This window comes from Leptidea sinapis, chromosome 15 (assembly GCF_905404315.1).
Source record: "Leptidea sinapis chromosome 15, ilLepSina1.1, whole genome shotgun sequence".
Lineage (NCBI taxonomy): Eukaryota > Metazoa > Arthropoda > Insecta > Lepidoptera > Pieridae > Leptidea > Leptidea sinapis.
In genome coordinates, this window is record NC_066279.1 from 6,247,361 (window position 1) to 6,266,764 (window position 19,404).

The following is a 19,404-nucleotide window of genomic DNA, read 5'->3' on the forward strand; positions in this document are numbered from 1 at the left end:
TTTTCATAAAAAACGAGATCTCCACGGCTACCGGGCCTGCTCTACCCTCATCCAATGTATTCCGGCGATCTTCACCAAATCCAAACCACGTAAAATATTCGCAAGAATAAATTGATTATTTTCGCTTATTTTCATAAAAAAAAAGAAAAAAAAGTGATACCTTATCTAGAATAACAGAATTAAGCAGATAGGTACCTCACTCATCTCTCTCTAACTCTCCTTGCTATATTTTTAAATTTTTATCGAGTTTGTAATTCCTACTATATTTTGATATGTTTTTCATTATCTTAGATATTCGGATACGTTTTCCACTATCGTCGTTTGATTGTATCTGCTTTATTTATACTGTGTAGACGTCTGCTTATCTCTATATTCACTATACTTATACTGTGACAACAAATGTCAGCGGTCTTTATCTATATCTATACCTTCTAATAAATAAACAATAAAAAAACAGAACACATAAAAATTGCCAGTTCTTAGATATTTTATTGTAATAAGCAATTGAATAATCGAGTAAAGCCTTTGTTTAATGTATGTGTAGGGAGATATATCATATTTAATCAGTTAATTATTATAAAAATTAATATTGACGTCAATCCAGAAGTCAAGTTGAAGGTGGGTGAAGAGGCGATGTGATAAAAGAGCGATGGTGGAACGCGCGAAGGCAGTATAGAACGTGATTGCATGCCGTGCGCATGCGACGAAGCGGCACCGTATCATATCTACTCGTATAACATCTCTCACAGCGCCGCGCGACTCTCACGCACGCGTCCGCGATCACTCGCAACCCACCCCACTTGTATATGTTACGTACTGGACGTTCGCTGTCCACCTTCGGGTAGTGTATGTGCTCAAACAACTCAATACTATAAAGGAACCGTACTGTACAGCTGACAGAGACGCCCCCAGGTGAGCGCAAACAAATGATGCTATTGTTCGTTAAGAAATCATAAAATGTCCAATCATGTGATACTGTGTTTTGTTGCTTCATTAATTAAAATATTAATTAAACGTCCAAGTCGTTAGTAACAAAGTAATTGTTAAGTAATTAGTTATCAAATGAATATTTATGCTGTAAATAAAATAATTTGAGGTGGGCATAGTAATTATTTTAATGATCAACGATTTACACAATACAAAACTTGATACAACTATAGTCAAGGTTGAAAATAAGTGAATGAGTTTTAACGAAATATTTTATGAAGTGAATTGTCTAAATGATATAAAATTATATGATAGTGAAGGACACGTTCACGGTATGTTTAAAACGTAGGCGCTGTTATAACTATATTGATGCTGCGTAAATGGATGAACCACGATATCCATATTAACAAATATCAGAAAAAATCGTGCGAAAGACGCTACGATCTATGAAAGGAGCTCGGTTTTGAAGCCAAGGATTTACCAAGGCGTATTGTACACGTTAGTATTCCCAGCGCGTTTGACGATGCAAACAGCAAAACAGAGGACGCCTTGTGAGTTATGACGTAAGGTCACATCGATTGACCACTGACACGAGATTAACTCGTAACTTTGCCCTCGGAACTGAAATTTGAATCATTTCTAAAATTAAAAGTCAAACAGAAACATAAAACTGCGAAACTTGAAATTTACATTTACATTAAACACACACATTTGACCTTACTTTAGTTGAGTAAAGAATCATGTCTTGTATAAAATCTTATATGTTTAAACGAGCAATTCTTGTATATATATAATCTGAATCTCGGAAACGGCTCCAACGATTTTCATTAAATTTAGTATACAGGGGATTTCGGGGGCGTTAAATCTATTCAATAAAAACAATGTAGTTTTATCCGTTTTAATGAGAAACAACTAAAATAACATTAGAATACAAAGGTAAATTTTGCCACTATATACAAGCTCAGATGGAACATTGGGTGATCGGGAAAGCAGAAGACCCCAGTTCGAATCCAGATGTTCTATTAGTTTCTTGTTCAAGTTTTGTACATTATTAAAAATCCGAGCAAGGCTCAGTCGTTCGGATATTTCTAATTATTCTAGGAACTGTCATAGAGAACTGCTGACATAGTAAATTATTTCGGGCGAGAAAACCGTCGCATAATACAATGTGATCTTGACATAAAAAAATCTAACATTATTATGTTAATGTATCTATTGATAGTTGGAAATACCGTTCGGATGTAATAGGAAATAGACCGTCAAATGCTGTAAAAGGATAAAAATACTTTAAACCACCACCCACAAGCATGAAGGTTACAATCCGAATAAGGAAGGCAAAGATCGGAATTTCTCGAAGGTTGAAAGCAAGTTAGATGAAAAAATAATTTCAAGGAATGAACTTGATTGTGCTGTCTGCTAATATGTAATTATAATAACCTATAAAATGCTCACAGAATACCTTTATTAATTTAGGGTGTATGTGGATGATGCAGCTACTGTAATCAATAACTTTTGTATTAATTTCATTTACTTTTTTGACTTTCGTAAGGCATTGACTATTTGACGTTTGAGTATGTTTGTTGCATCACTTTACATATTATATTGTAATTGAAATGATTTCTAAATCAATGAAAATGTAAATCTTGATATAAAAGAGCGGCAATGAGTTTCTTGCTACTTCTTTTCATTAGCTCAACCCTTCACGAAGTAGCGGTAGTTTCAATAAGAAAAAAAATATTTTTTTAACATTCATAAGTGTCATTTCCGTGAGCTACATGGATAGAGTGATTTTGATTTGATTTGATTATATAATATTTTAATCAATGTTGGTATTCATTAAATATTAATTTTCTAAAGGAATCTGCGTAATCAACTAACACGCATTCATAATAAGGATAATTACGTATATATTATTAATATTTGCCACATGTGTATGGTGTCCGATTATAACATAAAAAGGTTTTACTTCAAAATTCACTGTTACACCAGATTTAACTCTATAAAAGTATGATTTATATAGCGATTTAAAAACTGTAATAATTTGGTCTTATCGTTACAGAATAAAATTATGAAATTCTAGAAATAATTGATATTAAATACTTACGTTATTAGAGTGATAACTATTATATTTTTAATTTTATGGTTAATTCGGTATTTACACTTAAAAACTTTCGTCGGCAGTGGTTCCGGGTCAATACTACATCGGCACCTTGTAAAGGACATATACACCCTTAAAGGCCGACAACGTTTTCAATATTCATTATTCGTAATGCGTTTTATAATAGTAATATGTTATGTTATAAATTCATTTCGCCATAAAATACACATAGGTAATCAGTTCTGTTTAAAGAGCAGGTAATCTTCTTTATACCTTCAAAAATCGTATAAGATCGAGTGGCTTCGAAGGCGTTGACTTTGACCTTAAAACTTACATAAGCCATGACCACTTGCCCATAGAGCCTAGGTGTTAATAAATATGAGAATAATGTTCGTTCGAGAACTAGTCATTTGCTTATTATTATGATCTGGTCTATACGTAGGTGCCTACCTATAGGTTAAGGCAAAAGTGGCAAAAATTTAAGCAGAGTCGTTGATGTAAATTAATGGAATTGCACCCAACAGACAGTCAGCGTTCATCGCGCGCTGTTCCGATTTGTACATGACTACATTTTAAAACTTCTTGTGTATTCGAAAATGTACATGGAAAAGGGTTTCACCGATTTGTATCAAACTCAAAAATGCAATTTCGTGATCATAAGGATTTTATTAAAATCTATTTTTCACAAAAAGTAATTTTCAGAACGCTGTCTGGTACGCTGTTGCTTTTGTAACTAACACACCCTTTGTTGGACATCCAAAAGCAAGTGTAATACCTAACTAGTTATTGCTGAATCTCTAGTAAATAACAGCCGCTATCAATATATATTGAAATAATAAATTAATAATTTTATCAAATTAATGTATTGGCACCTATCCTCGATAAATCTACGAAGTTTGAACGAAATCTGGCCGTTTAAAGTGGGTCAAAATCGCTTTCAAATGAGTCTGTTACAAACAAACATACATACAGGTGAAGGTAATAAAAAACATCTAAAAGGAAATTAGAACAGATTTATGTCATCTGTCAATGAAAGCTTAATCTGCACTTTAACGGTCTTACAAATAAGCATGGTGTAAAGTTATACCTCAGAATAAGCCAAGAATATGCAAAATGTTTACATATAGACATTTTGCATTGAATTGGTTTATTTGAATGTATAAAGTTTCCCGCGTTTAATACTTCCCTCATTGACATTCGGAAAACTTCAGAATTATCATTGTATGACAGTGTTGTCGGCGATATAGTCACCATTTTGCATATTCTTAGTTTATTCTCAGGTATAACTTTATACCAAGTTTATGTGTAAGGCCGTAATATTTTAATACGATAATCTTAATTTTGTAATCCATTCAAATAGATACCAAGCTATAATTAATACGAAATACGTTATGTCATAGTTGGATTGTAAAAAAAACGTTAAAACGTACCATAGATCTGCTGTTGAAATGCCAAAAGCAGAAAATGGATTTCTATGCCTCTCTATTGAGTTTTATAGAAATCAGCGGTAAGAAATTACATTAATGAGTAACAGACACCGAGTAATGCTCTAACATAGCAAAAAATGAACACACAGACCGTGACATTTTTATTACTTATCCAAGTAATTATCTACCATAAGTAATATTATTACTGCGGGATTTATAAAGCGGAAATAAACAAAATTAATTATTATGGTAATTACCCATATTAAACCAGTTATTTAAAAAAATGCTTCTTGCAAGGTTTTCCGCACAATACAATGACGTCTACTTGTCCATTGATATTTATAAATGTAAAGAACGTTTTTCATTTCTTTTTTATTTCGTTAAAGCTAGATGACGGTGCTCTAACGATCCATATGAATTCTTGATTCCTAGCAATACACGCCAAACACAATATAGGTACAATATGCTGTCACTTGCTCATTGTCCACTAATAAAAACACGGGTTGCACTCCGGGAGTGCTGGCAGAAGTGAAAACTTGAACATTAACTTTGTGCATTTTTGAATATTTTGGAATGGTTAGGGAACATTTGCACACGAATTGCTTTTTTATCAGTATGAAAGAAGTAACATTTATGTGATTACAATATTCTTTTATTGCGCTATCGTATACAAAAATAACAATATGTTATTACATAAAAAGTTTATCTCTCAGAAAAATAAACTATAAAGTATTTCACGGCTAAGATTCGATCCCTCGGCCTCGCGGTGATTCGGCTGTGCAATCACAATGATTTAACCACTGGTCCAATGACCGTATGATCATTAAGTTGAAATAGCCGAACTATAATGCTTTCATTCATCATTTCAACGACTGTCTTACGAATTTTCGATCAGAACACGTGTGCTGACGCGAGTTTAACATTTAATACCCATCCCAAAAAAAGTGCTCAACGCCACTACAGAAGCTTTCACTTCAATATTAATAGAGCTTAATTTAATCCGATACAGATTACAGGGATAAGTATACCTATACATATCATCATCAGCTGGAAGACGTCCCCTGCTGGACAAAGGCCTCCCCCAAAGATTTCCACGACGATCGGTCCTGCGCTGCCCTCATCCAACGTATTCCGACGATCTTGACTAGATCGCCGGTACATCTTGTGGGAGGTCTACCAACACTGCGTCTTCCGGTACGTGTTCGCCATTCGAGGACTTTACTGCCCCAACGGCCACTTCAGTTTCACAATTTTTTTACCTATACATATAAACATTATTAATTCTATTAGATATCCCTTTTTTATGAGTTCATGTATTTAGGTCTAATTGTATTTATTACTTTTTAATTGTTTATTGCTTGTATGGACCCCGTTCGGGAAATAGTCTCCCACAGGGTTGCCACAGTTCTCTATCCTAAGCTGTGTGCAGCCAACTTCCACCCGCCATAACTACTGTAAACAGTAGTAGTAGTAGTATTTTTACTTCTCGTATTTTGAATGTTAAACTAGCCAATCACAAGCTACCGTGACAACTCAAAATTTGTCACGATTATCTTGATGTCAGTTGTTCTATATATTCGAAAACTATGGACCTAATAGTGTCCTAGTAATGTAATAGCATTAAGAGCATGCCATAATCTTTTAAACTGAACATAAATCATAATCCAGCGCATTAGGATTGGAACTAGTTTGAAAACTATCTGTCAACTATCTGTAGTAGTGAAAATTGTTATAAGTAAAAAAAAAACTCTCTTTTAACTACCTTTACGTGCACCTTAAAAGTTTATTTGATTTTACCACCCTATTACTTTTAAAATGATCAGTTAAGTAACTTGTAAGCCCCAAGTCCTAAGTTATCTATCTATTAATACGGGAAGCAAAAGCTTTATTTAAAAAAATGCGCAAACTGATGAACGTGAAATTCATCACCAGCAAAGTTTATATGGAGTAAGTGCATAAAGCTATTATTATTCTCATATAAAATGCCTTATAAATGAATTCAATTAATTAAAATAAATATAACACACATTAATGTTCGAATGACACACAACATACACTATAACTGTGTTTGCCAAATTAACAAAAACTTAGTTAAAACTTTAAAAAATACGGAATTAATGTCGAAGATTTACCCCCTTATTCATAATAGTCTGCTAACTTAAAGCATTGCTAATTCTCACTCTGTCTTCTTCTATTGGCCTAAGCCAGAATGAGAAAAAACACTCCTAAGCGGTTGTTTAAAGTTAGCGGACCATTATTAAGGGGGTAAATCTTTCACTTACCGATAGAATTTCTTCTATTTCTTCTATAGCCTTTCTAATATATGCCACGTGGAAGATTTCAATGTTCATAGCCTGTATTACATAGTATTAACATCCTCTTTAATAACACAAATATTCGACTAATTTCAAGTTGTCAATACCTTTGTGTTATAATATACATAAATTTGGTTGAACATACCTTTGACGATGGCTGCATGACTCTGCCTTTGCCTTTCCCATTAACGGGACGAAATAAAAAAAGAAAAAGAAATTGGTTGTCTATGGTTGTTTTACTGTAAAGTGTAAAACTAATAAAGTATCCATTCTTACTGTCTCTATTAAGGGGAAGACACTATGATCGTGTTTTCTTTACACTTAATACATGTTAGTTTCACTAACTTACACTAGCTTTTCTCTACTACACTCAAAAGGTTTAGTTTCTGTCGTGTTGTCGAGGAGTTATAGCCTTGACGCTCACATGGTGGTGAAGTCTTAGCCAACTCATGAGTTTCTGCATATTTTGGAATAATTTCTACGACTAAATCCACCTTAAGGTCACGATGAAGGTCGTCGTTTCTTATGTACAAGGGGTCGTTTACAATACCCCAGAGAACCTTATTCTGAAAGCGAAAAAGAGTAAACATGTAAACGAGAGTTAACAGTAACTAAGAATCCAATGTTAAACGAACTGTATGAGGTAACGTAAGCGCGTATTTAATAAGGATAGTGCCCAATTGAATATTGAGTGTGGTGAGGGATCACGTTCCGAGCGGCCTCGAGTGACTACCGCCTGTAAATGTTTACATTTGAACCGGTATAAGCGATCTGCAGAGCCTCCGAGACGACCGAGCTACCACAGACCAACCAGTGATTAGTTGCAAAATAATTGTGGCCGAATCGAGGACAAGGTCGAGCGTGCCTCCGGGTGTTACAACACCAACCACCGTGCACCCATTTTATAAATAAAATAAATAATAAATGCACTAATTTTTTGAGCCATCTTTACACAACATCTATGAAAATTTAAATCATTTCATCGCATTAAACCTATCAAACGCTGTGGTGGAAGTTTTGATATCAAATAAGTATTCCAAATGCTTTATAATATAGCTGAGAAATAAGCAATTTATTAGATTTAATTAATGTCGATATAAAATGCGCCAGGCTGTCTCAATGTGTATCTTACGAAACAATTTTGACATCGCATTCTCTACAACGTATATTAGTGTGAGACACTGAACTGGAGGTCAAGTCAAGGTGCTATTATTTTAACAGAATATTATGTCGTGGTGATTTGAATGCCTGCGCAATTGCGATCCTGAATAAACAACACGGTTGGTCGACGAGAGCGGCTGCGTTTGGCGCCGACCACTGTGTCTGACTATGGCACACTTTTTTCATAGCATATCTTTACGGTGTCTGCCATGGTTTATGTCTAAAACGAGTGCGTGACGGTGTGACGACTTCAAAAACAAAACAGTGAGCGGATTTAAAAAAAAAATATGTACTACATACATGGCCTGCAACCTGTAACCCCTTCTTACATTAAAACGGCGATAATCTTATACGAACACAATGTTTATTAAATGAATCATATTATATAGGTTCACAACATAAAACTATATTTTGTAATATTTTGCAAACGCTCGTTAACTGCTAGAGAGTTCTAGAACCGTAATAATTAAACGCGGAATAATATAACTATAACAAGTATATAGGCAACATTAAAGATTCATCAAATTTTATGTGTATGAATAAATTTTTAGCACCCTTGTGGAAGCTATTATTTTAATAATTATTCAATTCATTATGCAAAACAAACTTCCTGGTTCTATATGTTTCCTATTTGTCCAATCAGGGTCGATACATTCCGCATGTTTAGCACCTTTGTTTGATGGTTTCCAATGTAATTAACAAACTTATCATACCAGTACGAATATAACAAAAATACAATAGTATGGTTATCATTCATGTGCAGAGCCATGTTGGTGCTACATCAGCGTAGCTCACGCGGCGAAAAAAAACATTTTGAATTGCGTTCCGTAGGTGTTTTTGTATGTAAATATATGTTGTTATTCGAGTATATTCCTTATCCGTATTTAAAGGCACCGTAGCTACTGAAAATACTTGCCTAATGAGACTTAACACCTTATCTCACAATGTATCGAGTACAATTGTAACGCCGCTCAGATATTTCGATTTCGGGTTTTTTGGTTAAATCTAAGTTACACATATATATATTTTTTTATGAAAATAAGGGAAGAGACGAGCAGGTCGTTCAGCTGATGATAATTGATACGCCCTGCCCATTGCCATTGCAATGGCGTGCCACTCAGGATTCTTGAAAAACCCCAATAATTCTGTTTCTATTCTCGTCACCTTGAGACATAAGATGTTAAGTCTCATTTGCCCAGCAATTTCACTAGCTACGGCGCCCTTCAGACCGAAATACAGGAATGCTTACACATTACTGCTTCAAGGCAGAAAAAGGCGCCGTTGTGGTACCAATAATCTACCCGGCATCCTGTGCAAAGGAGCCTCCCACTGGTTGGACATTTAACATATTTCATTGCGTTTAATAATTACTATCACTTTCACTATCGTAATAAAATTATTTGTACAACAATTTTGATTTTGTTAATACTTATCGATGAGAACTTTGACAGCTTGATACATTTTTTTGTTTTTGAACGTAACAAAACTAAGTTTGTTGTTTCGGTCAAGAATCCTGAGTAGCACTTCATTGTAATGAGCAGAGCATATCTATTACAATGACGACCTGTATAGCCGAGTGGTTAGCGATCCTACCTACTAAGCTAGAGGTCCCGGGTTCGAATCCCGGCAGGTGCAAGCATTTATATGATGAATATGGATGTTTGTTTCCGAGACATGGATGTTTTAATGTATTTATGTATGTTTAAGTAAGTATATTGTATTAAATATATCATTGTCTTGTAACCCATAACACAGGCTATATATGCTTAACTTGGGGCAAGATAATTTGTGTAAAAAGTGTGTCAATATTATTATTATTATTACAGACATTGTGCTCATTAAAAAAAACCAAATGTAAATGAGATACCGGGAGTACATAATTATTGTAAATAAAGAACAAATTTCCTTATATACTTATGGTTAGGTCCAGTTTCTTACTTGATTTATGTATATATCACCTTTATATCACGATCTTTGGCCCTCGAGTACTGCAACATTGTCTTCTTAAGGCGACACTAAATGCCGGCGACCTTGTGCGATATGAGTTCACGGCTCCTATGTAACAAAGCCAATATTTTCAAAATTCTTGGGTCGAAAATGTAACATTTTAACAGGCGCAAACTGCTTATTTGCTTACAATCCTCATTATTGATTACTAATCTAAATAAATGTACCTACATAAAAAAGTAAAATCTATAAGAACAACTTTTATGATAGTAGTATACTAAACAAATGCATCATGCCGAGAAAAAACTTGTTTAACTGCAAAGAAAACTGGTAGTTCATAATAGCTCTGGAGTGCTAACTTTAACCAACAATAAGCATTAGCAACCTACAAGTAAGACTTAAGGGTATGTGTAACAGAATAAAGTAGTGTTCATAGCTCCAAATCCTATATTTTCACCACAAAACTTGTCTTAAAACACCTTGTTTGCATGTTTTCTGTTTACCCTTCGCCTTAATAAGCCAACCTTTGAACACAGCACTACTGACTAACATTCCTCTTGCAAATATTATGACTTCATTATGTACATATCATTTCCGCATTTAATGTTCTTTGATTGTATAATGTTACAAACGTTGCACCATATCCTAACGATATATTGCCCAGTAGTTTAATATAAACGGCTTAAACACCAAAAACTTCCACTGAGATTAACACATTTAGCAATATCATAATATTTGGCAACACAGTTAATCTATTTTCGTATTCTGTTATTTCATTTGAGGCGTATGTCCAAATAGACCGCAATGATTTAATATTTTTAATATTTATTATGTCGTTAAAGTATCATGCTTAATTAATGCCTCAAATCTTAATGTTTTAATTTTGTTTTCGTATTTTTTTTCTTTTTAAGGTGGGCTAACCTATATTACTAAATATGTTTTTGCATATTCTTATTTGACGTGTTTTGTTTTTCTCTTCAAACATTTAAACAACTTCTGGGACATTACCTACTTTTTCTTTTAATATTATATATATCAAAAATAGAATCAATTTGTTATTTTTTTAAAGTGATAGCCCTCAATTCTGGGATTAATAACACAAATTAAATTTGTCACTTTAAAAACATAACAAATCGTTTAGTTTTGAAAGAGTGACATCTCAAGTCAATTTCCTTATATACAAATATTGGGGTTAAGCAGGTTATCAACTGTAAAATAGATCCTGTAGATGATGCCACAACCTGAGAGTTGCACAAGACATACGGAACGCGAGAGGTCGCGGGTTTAGGTCCGCATCGTTCATAAATTTTGTTTTCAAATTTAATTTGTGCAAAAATGTAATGTTAATGTTAGACTTTCGCGTAACGTTCATGCTTGGACGCATGGTTACGTTCATTGAACGTAATTTTCAGCATCGCTGTGTTCTTGATGTAGACTCGCGTGCAAATATCCGCCAATTCATTGCCAATGTCGAACAACACCAACGCACAATCTCGATCAATTCTTCATGAAATTAAATGATTCAAGTATATTATGTTTTAATTCACTTTAAAACGTGTGTTTTCTGCTTATGATGAATAATAACACAAACCTTAAAACTATCATTTAATAATAATAATATCGTATAAAGAACTCTCTTTCGATTCTTTTTAATTAATATTTTTGAATAAATACACATACGAATAATTAGATATCAGGTTAGATATCGACATATATTTATTTTCAATAAATATAGAGTATTATCTGTAAAAATTGCAGTAATGTATAAAAAATATTACTTTATAAGTCTTTATTGGGCCCGAGCTGCGAAAGCTACTTAAAATAATAAATAAAATAATGAAATAACAGAAAAATAATGAAAAAACGAGTTTTGAATTGAGTGAGAATTTCTGTCGAATTGTTTTGTCAAATTTAAATTACGTTTAAGAGCTAGGGATAAAGCAGTTCAATATCTAAAATAGGTTTAACAAGCAAATAGTGTTATTATGTATAAAACGGAAACGTTTGCAATTTATTTGTTTACAATGTAAAATAATAGAAGATCAATGACCTGTGACTATGACAACAATATATTGTATGATTGTTAAAATTCAGCTAAATAAGAACTTATATTGGCTTCTGCTAGCGACTTTGCATTAGCCTTGTCAACCACTGACCTGTATAAATACAAATGGACAGGCTGTTCCATAAGTTTGACAGCAAATTTTTTGAGCCTATTTGAAGCGCCACTCGCTAGCGTCCAGAGAACTAATTTTGACGTATAGTAAAAATGGTTGCGAGAGAAACGTACAATACTCTGAAGTATTTTTACTTCAGGAATCAACGTAATAAAGTACACAATATTTTTGCAACAGTTTTCCTATTGATGTTTGCTTAGCTGTGGTTGTCATCACTAGTTTTAGTTACGCAAGGTCTCGCTACATGGCTAACAGCGCCAAAATGGCGAATATCAAACAGGCTCAAAAGAACTTTGACAGCCGCCAGTCCAGTGGTATATAGTAGAGGTCAGTGTTGTCAACATACAAAAAAAGTCGACAAAACAAAGTTAGATTTGTCACTCTTTCAAAGTCAAAGTCAAGTGAAATAAAATTTATTCAAATCGTCATAAGCAATATGCCCTTTGAATAAGTTTAAATTTTTTATGAAAATTACGGAGTCACCTCTATGTGATTCATGTGGACTAATTGAGGATGTTGAACACTTATTAAATGAATGTGACCAATTTCAGTCTAGTTGAGACGAAATTGTAGGGGTTATGGATTTGAACAGATTTGATACGGGCAGGTTTGTAGATATACTTGCCCGTTCTGCATCTAAGGATGCCATAAGTCTGTTTGAATCAATTAGACTTATTTGTTGAAGACGATATAACATGCTTTTCTTTTTATTTTATTTTTCTGTTTATAATATGTTTTATTTTGTTGAGTTAAGAATTTTGTTTTTCATTTGTTTGAGTGTTAATGTACTTAAATTTTAATGAGGCTGACATGTACATAGGTATAAAAGCCAAAATAAAGGAAACAATATTTTTTATTTAAATTACTGAATTACTGAAAAGTAGTGCACGCGAGGAGTAAATACTAGAAACTCAACAGCCACTCTTTTAAATATCAATGAGGAAGTTTTTTACAGTAGCTGTAATAGACTTACATAGCAGATCAGTTGCTAAGGTGCTGCATCTTATATGCATTTTATAAAAAGTAATAAAATAAATTATGTGTATAGATATATGTATTATTGTATAATCAATGCCTTAATTAATTATGCGTCTAGATAGAGCTTCTTTCTGTTAGGCAACGCATTATTACAGGCAAGGCTTATTCTTTATGTGTACATGACAAGCTGTGTCTTACTCGTCATATGTAAGGCACTTTCTTTTAATGTGCGCGCGTTGCTGTAAATATAGGTTTTTTAGCCGCTATTTTTTTCAACGTTCAACAGCTGTCACAATGTATCTAGATGTATAAATTCACAGTTCAATGCATCAACGTTATTCGTTCTATGTGATCCCGTCTTAAATTCATCGTCTGCTTGCTCGGAACTCTTCAAATTTCGGTGTAAATAGTACCCTTTACCCTGTCTCTGCAAAATTTCATGGTCGTTTAAGACGATAAGGCGTGAAAGCAAAACAAACTCACATATGCAATTAGAGTTAGGATTATAAACTTACTTCATTTGATAATCCTTACGTTGAATGAATACTTAACTCGTATCAATTTTATCTTTGAACAGCACGACTTAAGTCGGTAATATAACTTCTGTTCTATAAGATTATAACAATGGAATATTAACTCGTGATTTTTAAGGAAAATGTAGAGTTTTTTATAAGATCTTACCTCATTGATGGTCACTTCTGAGAAATGAATACAGTTAAATATTACACATGATAATATAATGACATTATACAGTGTATTATAATAGGAGTGCTTTATTTATAATCACCAGACATGTACGTACCGGGAATGTTGTATGAATGCCAATATAAGTCGGGCTTCCCCACTTTACGTCCGAAGAGACTCGACTCGCTAAATCATATTTATTATGTGCAATTTCTTTGTTAGTTTTATAATTAATGAAAGGAATAAGTGTTTTGATACATTGAACTCAAAATCAAAAGCTTCTCATACATTTGGGACAATAATTTAGACTTATGAGTGTCAAACTTACCTAAGTTTTACTTCTTTTGGCGGGAATTTTTAAGATGCGCGCGCAAATCTTCACGCAAATTTGTCACCCTGACGTTAGCATAGTAACTAGACTATTTTTATCGTATTTCAGACTAAATTATGCGGTATAATAATATTTTTTTAAATAACAAACAGATACTTCATTTTATTTTTACTTTCATTTTAGTAGTATGGTATCAAAGTTGTTCATGAACTTTAATAGTATTATATATTTCATTTTATAAATAACTAGCTGACCCGACAGACGTTGTTCTGTTCATAATAAAAAAATCTCTTGCGGATGGAATTTCATAAAATCCGTACTTAGCTGACCTCTACTCAGCGAAAGGAATATTACAACGAAATTTCAAGTCTCTACGCATGGTTCCAGAGATATCGTGATGAGTGACTACATACGTGGAAATCTCTTATATATATAATCTTATATATATATATAGATAAAGACATTAAATAACATATTAATGATGTAGGTTTTCGGTAGACGGCTTTTTGTGTTTTTATTAGTAATTAATTTAGTTTTTATGTATTAGTAGTTTTAAGTTGTTTCCTTTTTCTTTTATAATAAGTATTACATTTTAAATTTAGATAATATTATGTATACCGACGCCTTTTTGTACACGGCAAAATTCTAATGAGCGTACGTAATACGTACAAGAATTATGATATTAATAATATATATTTGATAATAATAAATATTATGAAATTATTGCATTGAAATCCCTTTTCTACATTAAAACACATTTAAAAATTAATCTCCTCCAAAGCATCCTGCAAAGAGATTGCCGGCAATGACAAGAGAATCTTAAATACAGTATAATCGTGTTATGTGTCATTACCACAAGTACCAAGAAACAGGAACTCCGTTACTAACGCACTCCATATTCCTAATGCACGGTAAACATTTTTATTCGTATTCAAGACTTGAATATTTATTGCTCATTACGATCTGTAATATGTACAAAGTATCATGTTAGTGTATGGGTACGTAAAAATTTGTTCAGAAATATATACTCTCCGACCAGAAGATAGATTGATATGTTATCAAGATACATACTTTTCAAACTACTTTATCTGCTGATAAAAGACACGTACATAGAGCGATCTAAGCAAATTTTTATTCGATAATTTTGATCTTAAGCGATAATAGCGCCTGTATTCCAACAGATGTAACATGTAATAAAACAATCAGGATGTATTTCAACTATCAGGCTCCTTTGCACAGGATGTCGGCTAGATTATGGGTACCACAACGGCGTCTATTTCTGCCTCAAGGTGGTGCTGTCTCAAGGTGACGAGCGCAATTGTAATGCCACTCAGAATTTTTGGGTTTTTCAAGAATCCTGAACGGCACTGCATTGTAATGGGTAGGGCGTATGAATATCCATTAGCTGAACGTCCTGCTCGTCTGGTCCCTTATTTTTATTAAATAAAAGTTGTTTTTGTTTTTGTTGTTTTTTGTTCTCCACAGTGCGGTTTTCAAGGAACTTTAAAATACCTAAATTAAGTTATTTTTGACTATCTTCATGTCTGTGCATAGATACAATAACACGTTATCATCATTTCGTATTGAAACGCGTTCTGGATTACATATCTTACTTTCGAGTACCGGGGGGATTCACAAACTGACGCTAAAACGTGCATTTGACAATTCCCGTCCGTGACTGTTGCAACTAACAGTAGTACGTTGATACGTAGAAATTTATAAATAAAATATTAATACCAGTTAGACTAGTTCTAAATTAAATATTGTCAACGTCACGGGGATTTATGATGTTGCTAATATTTGACGGTAATTTGATATTAAATTAATCATATCCGATGTAATATCCACCCAATATGCTGTTAATCTTATACGAACAAAAACAGACGCGATGTAAATCTTTATGTAGAGATAGTTTAAGCATAGTTCTATTAATAATGCGACAAATATAACGATGATGTGACCCAGGTCGTCACCTGTTCAGCCAGTCGACTTGAAGCGAATCTGTAGGACCGATATTTCTGAATGACCTACAACTCTAAATATGTCACCTATATTAATATTATAGAGGCAAAGTATGTAAGGTTGTATGGGGCTTTCTCTGGATTTATTGAACCAATTTTGAAAATTATTTTTATATTATTATATTATTTTATTTTTCGTTTTTCTCCTCAAATGACTCCACCTATCTCTGTCTCTTGCAAGTCCACACGTCTCATTGGTCGCCCTTTATTTCGTTTGTAATCCCTGGGGTACTTTCCAGCCGTCGATTCAGGAAGTCAGTTAGTCGATTAGTCACCGCTAACTACGCTTCGGAATCAAATGGAGAGCGAGAACCAAGAGAGAAGAAATGCCACATGAAATACTCCTTGTATTTTTATTCACTTTTTTAAAAATACATAAATACCAAAGGTATGAAGAATTTTTTGCCCATCAACCTAACGGGGGTATTTCTTGTAGTCGAATATATTGAGAAAAGATTAAAATATTCCTCATTTATTGTATTTTGGATTAAGCTGGTTTTCTTCTGCTCTAAATAATAATCAAACAAATGATATAATTATTGCTGTCATTCCATTATAATTTTAGCTCAGACCAGACTGCCCAGACATCATAAAAAACCAAAATGGTTATTGTTTCATAACTACTGCAACGTCCGATTAATGACAGCTGGCAGGTAGCGGAACGTCCGATGACGCGATTAAGATTATCCGACGGCGAGCGCGAGATTCATCATTATTAAAAGCGATATAATTACCTAACGACTCCACCTATGGCTATATAAAAAATACATTCAAGTAGTTAAAAGTATAGAAAATCAACGTGTAAAATCATAAATTATGTTTCTGAACACAAGTTATATATAAATAAAAGGTTAAAGCTCGAGATTATAGGTAGAAATGTGATAACATTTTCATTATATTAAGTTTTTATGTAAAATATTAGCGCACACATTAATAAAACTTGATTATTATTGAAATAGACTATATAACCTATTTTTTGATATTAATATGTCATTACTTCGACTTACGGGATTGTTGCATTAAACTAAAATAAAGCACCCATTCTTAGTATATACCTACAATTTATCTGCGGAATGCACAAGTAAAACGTGAAATACTTGGTTGTCTCAATACATCCAGATTGTTGAATATTATAAACATTATATTTATGATATTTTGTCCCTATTACAAGCAATGATTTACTGTTAATTTATTGGATTACAATAAAAATTTGATATTTAAACCAAATCGATAAAGTAGTATCGATCATACTGTTATAACTTGTCGATTTAATGTCGTAAGAAGAATTTTATATGTAATTTGTAGATAAAATCGGAAACTAGATATCATGAGGATTAATTTCATATATAAAACAAATATAATACGTAATTAAAATATTACACTTACATGATAAACAAAACAATAACAAAACACTTGACACTACAAAAATAAACAAATGACAATTCCCCCCGCAAAGCGATTTTCAATTAATTATTTCTTTTAATTTTTGCTCGGATACTTGATATTTAAAGATAAGCCTATTACAATTACTTACCATAGAGTCTTAAAAATCGTATTTGACAAGCTAATTCACTCATACTACAGATTATAACACAAAATAAATACGCAAGTCGACTGGGCCACTCTGGTTGCCTGGACGTTTGACTGTCTAAAGAAAAAAGCCGCTCTAGTTGCCCGGACGTTTCAGTAGATAACACCAAACACGGGATTTTCTTAGGAATCACCTAACATGGAAAACTTCAGTGAGGCCTATACATAGATAGATAAATTAGTAGATTGTCTCAGTTCTAATGCAACATTTAAATAAAACACTTTTAAAGGATTAAAACGCGTGTAATTGTAACTGTGTTCATACATTTGATTTATGCGTAAAAGTTACATTTTCATTTTAATTAACCCGACGTATCAAGACCTTTCCAGATCTCGTTTTCAGAGGGACTGCAGAAGAAATGAGTCAAAGATAGTATTTGTCATAGTTGTCATTATGAAGCTTAGCGCCATCTATTGCCTCGGTGGTGTTATTTTCTATAGAAAGATGGTTTTTGGCAAAATTTACTGGCAGTGTCCTCTTCTTTTTTGGTATATGTAGTCTTGCGTTTTACTTTAGAGTTTATTGTATTCTAGGTGTTAGGTAATTTTAAACCCTTTCACTATTGAAATTTTAATTTAGCTAACCCGACGTTTCAAGAACTTTCCAGATCTCGTTTCCCAGTCCCCCTGAAAACGAGATCAGAAAAGGTCTTGTTTTATTTAAAAGAAAAAAAATATTCGAGAGTTATTTACATAGCATATAACTTTTTGATGATTCGAATAAAGAAACATTAGTATGAAAAGACATCGTAGAGATTTCCAGAAATGTTATATTCAGCAATACAAAACAGCGATTACAAAAATTGATATTAGATCACAAGGTCATTACCTTGCAACTATAAAAGTAGTCAAGAGTTCTTTACATTGATATTTTGCTAATTATCGCATTTTGCATACAAGTTATCATTGAAGAGTGGTTGGATAGTTGATACATATAAAATTAATAGGTTAGTTTTTATACCGGTTATCGATAAAAAAGTATTTGAATCTTTATCTTTGCAAATACTAAATAATCTTTCACAACCAATAATTCAAGTGTACAAATAAAATTTTATGAACGATGCGGGATTAGAACCCACGACCTCTGGCGTTCCGTTTAAATTTTACCGTAAAAATTTTGATTTCAAATTTTGTTTGTGTATTAATCCTGGAAGTATCACTTTAAAAACATAACAAATTGTTTTTTAATTCAAGTGTGTTATTTTAAGATCTTAGATTTTTTTTAATTATGTTTTTAGAAAATGTAGAGCGAAGTATTGCCAGTTAGCATGTAGATGAATTTAACACACAGGTATAGCCACGACTCAAGAACTCAACTTCCCTGAATAGCTTCATATTGCACAGAATGCCTCTAGCCTTACTATTTGACATTGACATTGTTTTTCAAATTAAGAACGTTACATTAATGAAGGAATATAATTGGATGTCTGCTATTGCTCAATAGATTAAGATTTATACATTATTTTCGTATATACAATTAATTCGGTGCAAGTTGTGAAACTTGAGCTTAAAGGATTATCTATACTATATAAAGACGAAAGATTTGATTGTTTGCATTGATGCTTCGAAACTACCAAACCGATTTCAAAAATTATTTCACTGTTAGGAAGCGAAATTATCTCCGGGTGACATAGTATATAGTACTATAACTTCAATAATGTGTAAAAATAAATACCAAGAATTATTCTTTACATCGCGTGCGCAGCGAAAACAATTGTCAAAACAAGAAAAGTCAGTAAAAAAAAAGT

The 19,404-nt window shown here is 32.9% G+C and overlaps 1 protein-coding gene across 2 annotated transcripts in view; it reads left to right on the forward strand.

Moving 5' to 3' along the window:
* The first annotated feature begins 663 nt into the window (after positions 1 to 663).
* LOC126968224 (elongation of very long chain fatty acids protein AAEL008004-like) overlaps positions 664 to 19,404 on the forward strand; it is a 43,594-nt gene continuing 24,853 nt past the window's right edge. Inside the window, exon 1 of one of the 2 annotated variants that reach the window (XM_050813097.1) lies at positions 664 to 912. The gene's annotated coding sequence lies outside the window, so the exon portion shown is untranslated. The remainder of the gene's footprint in view (positions 913 to 19,404) is intronic. The other variant, XM_050813095.1, reaches the window with a different exon arrangement.